This window comes from Condylostylus longicornis, unplaced genomic scaffold (assembly GCF_029603195.1).
Source record: "Condylostylus longicornis isolate FDR11 unplaced genomic scaffold, ASM2960319v2 ptg000009l, whole genome shotgun sequence".
NCBI classification, from domain to species: domain Eukaryota; kingdom Metazoa; phylum Arthropoda; class Insecta; order Diptera; family Dolichopodidae; genus Condylostylus; species Condylostylus longicornis.
The window spans coordinates 3,256,151-3,268,104 of record NW_026577978.1 but is presented as its reverse complement, the minus strand read 5'-3'; positions in this window follow the sequence as shown (position 1 = coordinate 3,268,104).

Genomic DNA, 11,954 nt, shown 5'->3' with positions numbered 1-11,954 from the left:
AAAACGTATATTTATTGTATTGCATTACAATTGAGAAAAGATCATTTTTTGATGGACATGAATTTCTAATCCTTATATTATGTTCTCTGATATCTTTAACTACATAAATATTAAATTATTTGTTTAAAAATCAAAAGAAAATCGGAAATTTTTTTTTTAAGAAAATCTTTGAAAATGTTATGGAAAATATAAAAAATTTATATTTATATTTGGTCTAGATTTTTATGCAAATATTTTATAAACTTTAAATTCAATTGTTTCTTAGAAAAATATTTACTTGTACGATTAGTTTCAACTATTATCGATCATTGTGGCATGAACAGTAAAATTCATTGTAAATGACATTAAACTTATATTGCTCACTTGAATTGCAACAAAAATTAAGAGTAAAATTATTGAAAATGAAAAGAGGAAAAATTCAGAATATCATTTTAGTATCTCTTTATTGTTTCATGTTTGCAACATTTATTATTGTTGAGCCACACTAGGGGACTGTTGTCATAACACTATTCAGATAAAAATATTATTAAATATGAATTTAAGCGTGTGAAAATTTTAAGGAAATAGGACAGGTATATTTGCGTTCTTATATTTTTTGTATTAAGATATTTAATCGGAAATTCTATATGTCCTCAAGAAAATTTCAATTTATTTTCCTGGAAATAATTCCAAATTCTCTTAAAATTTGTAAAATAGATTTGATTTTAACCTATTAACAATAAAAATTGCCAATATAATTATGCAACGCAGAAGACTTAAGCATCTTTTGAACTCTACTTGGGCTATTTTTTCTATACCATATTCACAATTTTGCAGATTCCATTCAGGAATAAATCAAAAATCATTAAGTTTCTTTTTCTTAAATGAATAAGAAATTTCATAATATTCTTTAAAATTTTTTTAATATTTTAATACCTGAATCGAATTACAAATTGTGATTACTTGTAATTTTCTATACATTTGTTCAACTTTCATTTCTCTAAAGACAAAAGAGCAACAAAAGAAAAACAAAAATGAAGAGAAATACAAAAATTACAAACAAAAATGATTGAATAAAGAGAATTGAAACGATAAGAGAGAAATAGGCAAAATTTATTTTATTATGATATTACACGATCCTTTTTTTCCCGTGTTGTTTTTTTTTTGTTTTTTTTTTTTTTTGATTAAATGTATATGATACGAATAAATACAAAAAAAAAGAAATTTTTCCCCTTTAGCAAAAATTAAAATGGAAATATTACAATAAAATTGTAGAGAGAAAAAGAGAGAGAGAGGAAAATGAAGAAAAAGATAACAAGTTGCGGTATAATCCAATTAAATAATTTCGCAATTTAAAGTAATCATAATAAAAAGGACGAAAAGGAAAGAGAATAATAATTTTTTTTTCTCAATTTTTCCATATACAAAACTTGCATGTCAAAGAAATTGTTTGATAATATTATCAATTTATATTTCTGTGCTAGAGATGATTAGATAATTTTAATACACTAAAGATGATTAGGACAAGGAATATTCTGTAGAATGTATGGGAGTAAGTTCCAGCAAAGGATTTCATTTTTAAGGTTTTTATATTTAAAATTTGCGAATAGTTAACGATATGATAACAAAATGTTTTACATTTAAAAATCAGGAAGCCAGGAGAAAAACAATTACAGTAGATTTAAGAAGTTTAAGTCACAAAATATACCTTTGAGTTTTAATATCGTAAATTTTAGAAGTTGTAGAAATAAAAACTGACCCTAACTGATGTTTTGATTAAAGCTGTATTTAAATTTTTTTTTACATTTCAATGAAAATTTGCGTGTTTTTAAAGCCTTTAAAAGCGATGAATGACTCAAGTTTTATCAAAAAATAAAAAAAACATTTTATTGGTAAGGTTTCCCATAAAAGACCTTACTTTATCGAACTATTATTTTAATTACAGCAGTTTCCAAAATTCTACAAGCAATCCGAAACAATTGAACTAAACGAGTAAAATCCTTAATAAATCCTTAATTTCACATAATACACGCAAAATATAATGAAAAATGCATTTCCTTTTTCGTCCTTTTTTGCATTTCTTTTTTTAAATCAAAAAGATTTTTATGGAGCCAGAAAAAAATCAAAATGAATTATTTCATTTGATTTTTTTCTGGCTCCATAAAATATCATTATCACCAACACATGCACAAACAAGCATACATGTGTGTTAATTGTATTTTGGTTTTTTATTTGAATAAATTTTATTTAACAATTTTTTTTTTTATAGAATATTTTTAATAAAATAAAAATATTGATTGGATAAAGAGAGACGGGATATGATTACAAAGTAGAAATTTTTCAATATTGATTTTTTTTTTTTTTTTTGGTTTTCTGTTGCAAAATTATTACCTCTGCTCTTTGAAGATGGTAATCGTATTGATTGCTAGAATTATTGCCAAATAACTACCAATATTTTCAATTAAAATTAATCTTAGAGTTGTTAATATTAAAAATATGAAAAATTTCATTTGATTTACAATAGTGCGGTCATAAAAACAATGGCTATGAAATCTTAAAAGGGTTTGAGTTATATTCTCTGTTAAAAAAATGGAATGTACACTCCATACAATTGCATATTATAGGGGGCAATTATAGTTTAAATATTTTATTGTAATTCTACAATTATTAATTTTAATTTTTAAGTTTTACAATAGACGAAAATCCGAGTTCATCTAGTACCTTATTAACAGGGTTTAAAAATTGTAGTAAAATTCAGTTTTAAGAAAAATTGGTTCGTGTCCAAAATAGAGAATTCTGTTTATTAGCAATTTTTTAAAATTATAGAGAATTGTCATAAAGACACGAATCATTTGTATGTATAATTGTTTCTCTAATATGGCTTATAATGGAAAACTCAATATATTCCTTGCAGATGTTTATTATCTCCGTTAAATTTGGCCAGTTTACCCGCCATACGAAAATTTATAAATATTCACTCGTATGACTGGCTTATGTAAATTTATAAATAATTCAAATTTATTTTTAATTTAAATGCTTCTTCAATTAAAATAAAGAACTTCATAAGAGTCATAAACTGAATCTCGGATTATAATATCGCAGTCATAGGCATGCAATGAATTGAAATTGCATTAAGTAGTATGCATTAATATTGTTAAAAAATTTTATTATTCGGCACTGTTTTAATATCAAAAGTGTTCATGAATTTCGAATGAATTAAGGATTGGATTTGATCGAAAATTTGATTAAAATTGTTTTGGTTGCTAAACAATGTTTACAAACAAAGTTCTCATAAATTTGTAATGAGTATTATAAAACATAGATCTGCTGAATCTTAAATTTTTCACTTATAAATCCCGGTAAGACTAAATTGAATTATTTAACATCACTGAATTTATTACTAATTTCATTTTCATTAATTCGGTAAATCGTATATGAGTATATGCTCTTATATGAATATATTTGCTTTGAGTATTTATATAATGTGTTATATAATCACGTATGTATATTAATTATAATTTAAAATTTTTGTATTTCAAAGTTTTTGTTTCAATTTTTCAATTGTACTTTAGTTATTGGGTTTTATAGTTTTTTTGTCAAATTCCTATTCCATATACCTTGATATTATCTACTTGTAATCCTTTTCCATGTACATACATATACATACTGTATTATGCACTAAAATATTTATTTGTACATACAAGTACATACAAATTTAGATTTTGTTGTGTGTATTATTTTTAAAAAAAAATAATAGAAATCTTAGATTTTATTTTATGATTTTCATTATTATTGTTGTTTTTTCTTGTTTTTTTAATTTTAATATGCAAATGGATTTCATCTCTATCGATGCTCTATGAAATGATCTTTGTTTTTCTTTTTTGTTTTATTTCTTCTTATTCCTTTTTTCCATTATTATTCTATTCTTTTCTTTCTCATTATATTTAGCTTTCATATTCATTATTATTAATATATACATAAAAATTTTTATATGTATGTATGTCTGTATATATTAATATTGTTATTTTATGCTTTACTTTTTTTCTATATGCATTATTTGGTAATGGAAATTTATTATTTTTTATTCATATAAAAAAAGAAACTAAAATAAAACAACTGTAAATCTGGACTATATAGAGTTATTCTTTTTCTTGGTTTTCATGTACAGGGTCTGTATAGTTTAAGTGCAGAGAAGAAATTCTCATTGATAAATTGAAAGCCTCACAAATTAATTGAGTTCATCAGGAGGGTGAATTTCGAGCATATGTTGATGGGCATATTCTACAATCAGGGGCGGAGGAGGGAGAACGATAAATCCTTATACGTGGTCGTGTTGCACTGTTATTCCGGTTGTACAAATCTAAGTACATAAGTACATAAGTAATTTAAGTGTGTAGAACGAATGAGTAAAAATAGAAAAATAAAACGAAATAAGGGAAAAAATTTCCAGTTTATTTACGGAAATTTTTTTCCACCTACTCTACATCCACTAATATAGTAATTGTTTCACATATAGTAATTGTTTGGAATTTTAAGTTAATCTAGAAAAATAAATTTAAATGTCAATGAATTTGTGGTTAGTTTGCATGTATAAATTTTTTTGGATAGAAATTAAGCGGTAATTTGTGATAGAATGTGATTTCAATATTTAAGTACGGCAGCCCGCATTCTAATATCTACCATGAATCTTTCTGTATGTAAGATGCATTTCCCTATAATATATTTGCAAAAGCAAATTTTTTCTATTGAATTCGAGACACTTGTTTGTTAGTCTCGACAGACTATAATTTCTTTGATATATAAAATTGCACTAAAATTTCCTTCAACTGCGAAATGAGAACGTCACATTAACCCAGAAGTTGTACTGAGGTATTTAATTTCATTCTACAATGTTTACAAATATAACCGCATCTTGCAAATCCAGTTTTCTAAGAATGTGATTAGTACCAATGATACCAGTTGTGAGTACCAGTGGATATGATAACAGTGAGCACTCTTGTTTGATTCTACCTCATCCATGCAGTCTTATGAAGCAGTCTTTTCTACTAATCTGTTAAAAGTATTTTGGTTTAAGTAATTAGCTTTAAATTAATTACTTTCAGATCTGACTGAAAATTATCTGAATTGACCCATGAGGTGTATGACACTAAAAATATATTGATTAAATTTAAGTGAGTTGTGGGCAAGTGAGCCAATGATTTTAATATAGCTCTGGCATCAAATTTTTAAATTTGAAAATTGCAAACATTAATTTGTAAAAATAATCTCAATTACGTTGTGACTTCGGCCAATTACGTTATTAACTTCAGCTTCATTAACTTGAGTCACCCTGCAAGTCACATGTAAGTAGTGTTTTAAAATTTGAAACAATTGGAAAAGTAAAAATTCATAGTATCTTTTGATAAGGTTTAGTTCTTTTATTTAACTAGTAACCTGAACCTTTTCTGTTCATACAGATTTTTTAATTCTTTGTTATTTTTTTTGTCTCTTTTTCTCTCCTTTATGTATGAAATAACGAAATGTTAAATTTTAAAATTAAAAAATTGTAAATTACTAGAATAGTTTTCCATTTATATGTATGGCATCATTTAGAAATAGGTATAGATGACTCTTTTCGAAATATTTCAAAAGTAACAAAAAACAATTAAAAATTAAAAATACTAGTAAAGGTCGCTTTTATGTTGCATACCTTTAGGATTTCAACTGAAATATTTTCAATGACTTTTAAGAAGAAGAATGATAAAAAATTAAAGAAAAAAATATTTTAAATTGAAATTAGAGCAATTTATTGTAATTAAAGTAATTAAAATAATTACTAATATTGGCATGGATGTTGAATTCAATAAAAAAAATATGTTTTTGTGGATACTATTATTCTACTGCCCCTTGTTTTTATTAAGATTTGAATAATATTATTTAAATTTTATTATTTGATTTTGCTTATGAGATCACGTTAAGGATTCAATAATAGGATCTTGGTCTTTTTATATTAAAATTTTTCTATTAATGAAAATATTAAAATTATGTGACATTCGAGTCTTTTAATTTTTGAAAATTGAATTGAATTCGTTTGCCATAATTAAAATATCAATGAAAGACTCCTCTAAGCCTATTTTGTATTGTGAGATCAATATTTTATAAATTTTGCTGAAATTTCTAGGTATATTTGAATGACTGTGTGGCCTGTGCTATCCAGAGCTTCATTTATAACCTGCAGCTTGTTTTGAACTAGCCATGTGTCTAGACTGTACTGGAGCACAGATTTCGCATACGCATTGAATATAGACAACTTCGTTTTTCTTCTTTTGTGTGAAGATCTCCAACTCGCCCTCAGTATACCAAATGCCATTCTAGTCATATTCAACCTGTTGTTTATGTCTTCCTTAGCGTCTCGCGATGTGGATATTTCCAAGGTAGTTGAATTGTTTTACATCTTCTATTGGCATAGCATTGACGTTGAACGGAACTGAGTTTGTTGTATTTATGCGGATCAATTTGGTGTTACCTGTATTGATTTTGAGTCTGACTTCTGCTTTTGTTTATAAGTTGTTAAGCATATTTTGCATATCTACATATGTATGGGCCAGTAGGCAGTAGGCGGTTCATTAGGCTCCATTGTACCTCTTTTGGAGTGGATGTTACGTTGCACGTTAATTCGTCAAGAGCCAAGTTTGAATAGTAGGGGAGAGCAAGGACAACGTATTTTCACACCAATTCTTATTTGTAGCAGCTCACTCAGCTCATTATTATGTAATGCACTCATAAATATTTTTTTAAATAGAAAACGACAATCTCCTAAAATATTAAATTAGGTCCAAATTAAATTACCGTTTTTGGTTGAATTTATTGCAACAATTAATGTTTCACCTAAAATTTCATGAAAATTTATTTTTCATACTTTGATGAGATTTGTGAGGGAACTCTTTACAAGCTCTTAAATAACTTCACTTGCTCATAATAAATTTTTTCCACATTGAAATTATCATCTTAAATTTAATATTCAAAATGGAAATACATTCAAAAGAATTTTAATCATCATTAGAGAAGTGAGATTAGAATTGAAATTCAAAGGTTTTGTACTCACGAAGCTTTCAAACAAAAAGTATGATCTTAATTACATTTTGTTATAGAATTTCGTAAGAATTGTATGCATTATAGAAAATGAAAGTTAAAATAAATTCCATGCTGTTACAAAATTTTTTTTCCTATGTAATTTCTATTCCAAGTAAATAATAGGTGAAAGGACAATGAATTAATGTAGAAAATTATGATTCCATGAATGTGATTATACGATGGTAAACTTTGGTCTTATACAACTTTTGCTGTATAATTTGCTTTGCAACTTCTTTGTGTTTCTTTTTTTGATTAAATATTTTGCGTTTGTGTTTGTGATGTCATCGCATTGTAATAATAAACTTTCATTTCATTTCAATTTTTCCACTATATTTTTATATGTTGCTCTAATTTTTTTTTTTGTTTTTGTATATAAAGGTGATAAGAGTATGCAACCAATAGTATGAAGTACAATATACTTTTCTGATGTAATACAGAAACGAACTTGTTGATAATGAAATGGGATGATAGAATGAGAATGAAAGCAGGTGAGAAAATAGAAACTTATTTTTATTTTTGTTGTTGATGCTCTTGTCTCTTTGAATTCATTTTTTTTTTTAACTAAAATTTTTAAAATTCTCTTACTATATTTTCATATTTTTCTTTTAAAAATGGTGTTATAAAGTATATTTCACGTTCTTTATCATAAAAAATTGTGTGATTTTATATTTGTTCCAGAATTATGGCTCTGGTAGGTGTTCAATTTTTAGTTTTACAATTTCTGCTCGAGTGTAAAATCGTTGCGCGCACATCTATGCAAACTATTGTGTCAATTCAAAACGATTGTGATGTTGGATTGCTTAAACAGATGCGATTCCATAGTGTGGGCGCTTAAATATAAACCTATAGAATACAAATAAGCAATGAAACAGTTACAAAACTAAATATTCTATATTTGCCTAAGCTATGTAGATTAAAATGAATTTCAGGATTTCATATTGTATAATTTTACTTAATGACGCAAAGGCATTTACTTTTCAAGTATTTTACTGAAAAACTTGTTTGATTGCATTAAAATTAAAATAACATTATTTAAATAATAAAATAATTCTGCCCAGTATGCGAATAACATCAAAACATGTTCGTTATAGAATCTCAATTAATAATACGGCAATATTATTAATACTGTTACAATATCATCTATGTTATAATGTCATACAGCAGCCAATTATTGGAGCTCAGACAGGTATGCAATTTTTAAATCGTTGCGGGTAATTGCAAATGTGTTCGCAATTAAACTATTGCTTCAATTTGAATCGAGTGCATTAATTAAAAATTGTAAAATGTTTGATTGCTTAATTGCATGTGATCATACGGTTGCATTCGTATACGATTGGATATAAATCTATGTAATTGAAATAAACAAACAGTTGCATACCTAAAAGTTGTATATCTAACTGATCCCTTACAAGATCGATCATTTACATCAAATTGTTTGCATTATATTCTTTCAGGGACAATAACCCCAGTTTTTATAAAATTCCAAGTCCGGATTAATTATATCGATTTTAAAACTGATTAATTAAAAATTTGATAACTAATTAATTATTTTATTTGAATAGAGAAAATGCTTGGCAAATTTCGATTCTGAACACAAGCACTGTTATTTCTCTACCGTTTGTTTCTGGCTTTGTACTTCAAGGACCTATGTATTACAAGTATATTAAACCATTTTTTTTTTAATATTCCTTTGACTGAGAAAAATGTAAAAATTATATGGAAAATATTTTACACGTCTTTTAGTTTTATAATTCACAAATTTTCACTTCTTATTTTTTTTTGTTTTCAGTGTAAATTTTTGTATTCAAAATGCATAAAACATTAAATAATAGTTTTGAAGATTTTACATTACAAAAAAAAACAAGAAAAGAAAAAGGCATATTAAATAAAATGAAAAGGATAACACATAATTTTTCTTGTCCTGCATTCTTTTCTCGTTTTTTACTCTTACTTTTCGTAAAAATATTTTTCAAGGAACAGAAAATGAAAACAAAACTAATTTTCCAGGCCATTTGCTGTCTTGAATGAAAATTAAAAATGACATAATAACATTTTTGAGATTCTTTTTTTTTTTTGTATAAAATGAAAAGTGAGAAGTTCAACAAGAAATTTAATGAAATATTAAAGAAAATGTGTGAGTTAAAATTAAAATATAAAAGGGAAATTTTAATTTTGGAGAGAGTTTGTGGTAAGAGTACGGAATTTAAAATAAATTTTTTATTAATTTTAATTAATAAATTGATTTGATGTATAAAATATGGCTAAATTTGTATAATTATATCAGATATACTGCCCTGGCGGTTAGCAATTAAAACTAACCAAGGCAATTCTTAATATTTAGAAAATAATTTGAAGCAAAAATCCTTTGAAAATTATTAGTTTTTGCATTTCAATTTTACAGAACTCTTTTGAATCCTTTTGCTCCCAAGTTTTTCTGAATATACTTTACGTAATTTATGTAACTTTTTCAAATTCATTCACTTAGAAAATTATTTTAGAATTTCACTTAAAAGTACACCTACTTACTTTAATACCTTATTGATATTGAACCAGGTTTTATAGTCAAATAGCCAAAGAATTTACTTAAAAATCATTTGCCTGGGTTTTCATTTCAAAAATTACAAGAATTTTTAGGAAATCTATGTGTTATTTTCGAAGTAATTTTAATATTTTGTTGGTAAACGGCATTATGTTTACGATATTTTAAGAAAATTCCACTCATTTGCACAATAAAATATCGTTATTTTTGTAATAATGTCAGCAATATATACTTAAAATTTTTCTATATACACTTAAAATATACTTTTATAATAATTTTCATCTTCGCCTATTTTCAATTTCATTCAAAATTTTTATATATACAGGGTGAACCTGTAATATAGTAGATTAGTAGAATATCTTGATGGCAAAAAGCTGGACCAGTTTTATAATATTAAAATGTTCGTGAAGGGAGGATCTTTGGTCGCAAATTAATGTTTAATCCCCAAAACTCCAGTTAAAAGTTTTTGGTCTCAATAAAAGCGTGTATCGACTTAAATATAGCTATAATTTCAATAATTATTACCTGATTTGAAAAATACCGTATATGAATAAAAAATTTTCATTTGTGGCCACCCCTCTCCCACCCGCGCCACGATGTGATGATAATCATAAAATTCATAAAATTCTCCCATCTTTCTTCCTCCGAGAGATTATAGCACGATACAAGTCACCCTGTATATAATAAGAGCAAATACTAACGAAATTTTCTTAAATTTTGTTTTTATTTCGAATTTTATTTTTGAATTGTTAGAAGAGAAAATTTAATATTTTTCTTAAGTAAATTTCTTGAATAATTCAACAAAATTTCATTTGTATATATAAAATACAGGACAAATCTTAAAGGATATATATATATATATGCATATAGAAAGAAGAAGTTTTTGCTCTGATTTACTCATAATTTTCTTTCCTATATGAATACTTTTTTCCATTTCATATATAACATTATGAGGTGTACGTATGTATGTATTTGTAATGTAAATAGATCTTGAAAAATGGAATAGTGTAGTTTATAAAGAATCTTCATAATTTAATTTTGTCTAATGTGTGTTTAGATTTTAACTAAAAAACTTTCTCTCATATATTCTATATGCATATGTAGGTTTTTCTTATAATAATTTTTTTTTTCTCCTATTATGTATATATCAATGAAATCAAGAAGTGAGGTCAAAATCTTCATATATGCATATAATTATATATATAACAAAAAAAAAACAAATTAGAGTGTATGATATAAGAAAAGCAAGTGAACAAAATTATACAGGGTCTTTCGGTATTTCCAAACCAATGTGATAGAGTAATTCGAGATAAACAAAAATGATAAAGGCACATTTTTCTTGTTTTGCTTTCCATCTTGAGGTATGATGATATATAACTCAAGAATTTTGAACCAGTAGAGGCAAAAAGGCAATTCAGTATATCCTCAATTAAAGCTCATCAAAATCTATTTCTAGTATAGCGTTATTACCGTAAAAGACTCTTTTAGTTTTGCGAAATATTTAAGCACACAATTAAAATAATTCAGTACGATAAAATCCACATTGAGTGAATTATTTTTCTTTTCGAAATCATCTTAGCATGTTTTTGAATTTATTTTTTATTTTGCTGATTTTTTCATTTTTTGTTATTTTGTTGTTTAAAACTTTTCTTATAAATTTTATTATGAAGTCAAATTTACAAGAAAATGTCCCTGAAAATGAACACAACAAAAAAAACAAAACCAAAAACTTTTCTCATTCAATTCTATTATTTTGAGTGTACCATAATAATTTTTGTTAACAATGATATAAATCTATTTATTTGTAATAGAGATTGTAATCCAAAAAAAAATTTTTATTTTCATACATTCTATAATGTGTTAAGATAACGAACATCTATTTACCAACCATATTTATAATCTATAAAATTTTTGGAAAAATGCGACATTTATTCTCGGCTTGATAATTTTCCTTATATTTTATTTCCTATATAATTATGTAATTTGTACACATATATGATTTTTCCTTCCTAATGCATTGTAAGTTAACAAAGTCTATTACTTAGATTAAATTAAAATATAATGATGTAGTGGTAACAGTATGAGTAATTATATGAGTTAATTTGTAAGTACAGTTGAGTTGAGAGAGTTATTGTTGAATTCTTCAATTAAATTTAATTGTATGAGTACAATAATATAGATGAGAGAATTATTATAGAAGATTGTATTTTATTTATTAATATTGAGCAAAAATATTATTGTACAAAAGAAATTAGTTATTTGAGTAAGATTTTCAATTACACTCATAACACTGTTTGAATTGCTTTAACAAACCTCTTTTGGA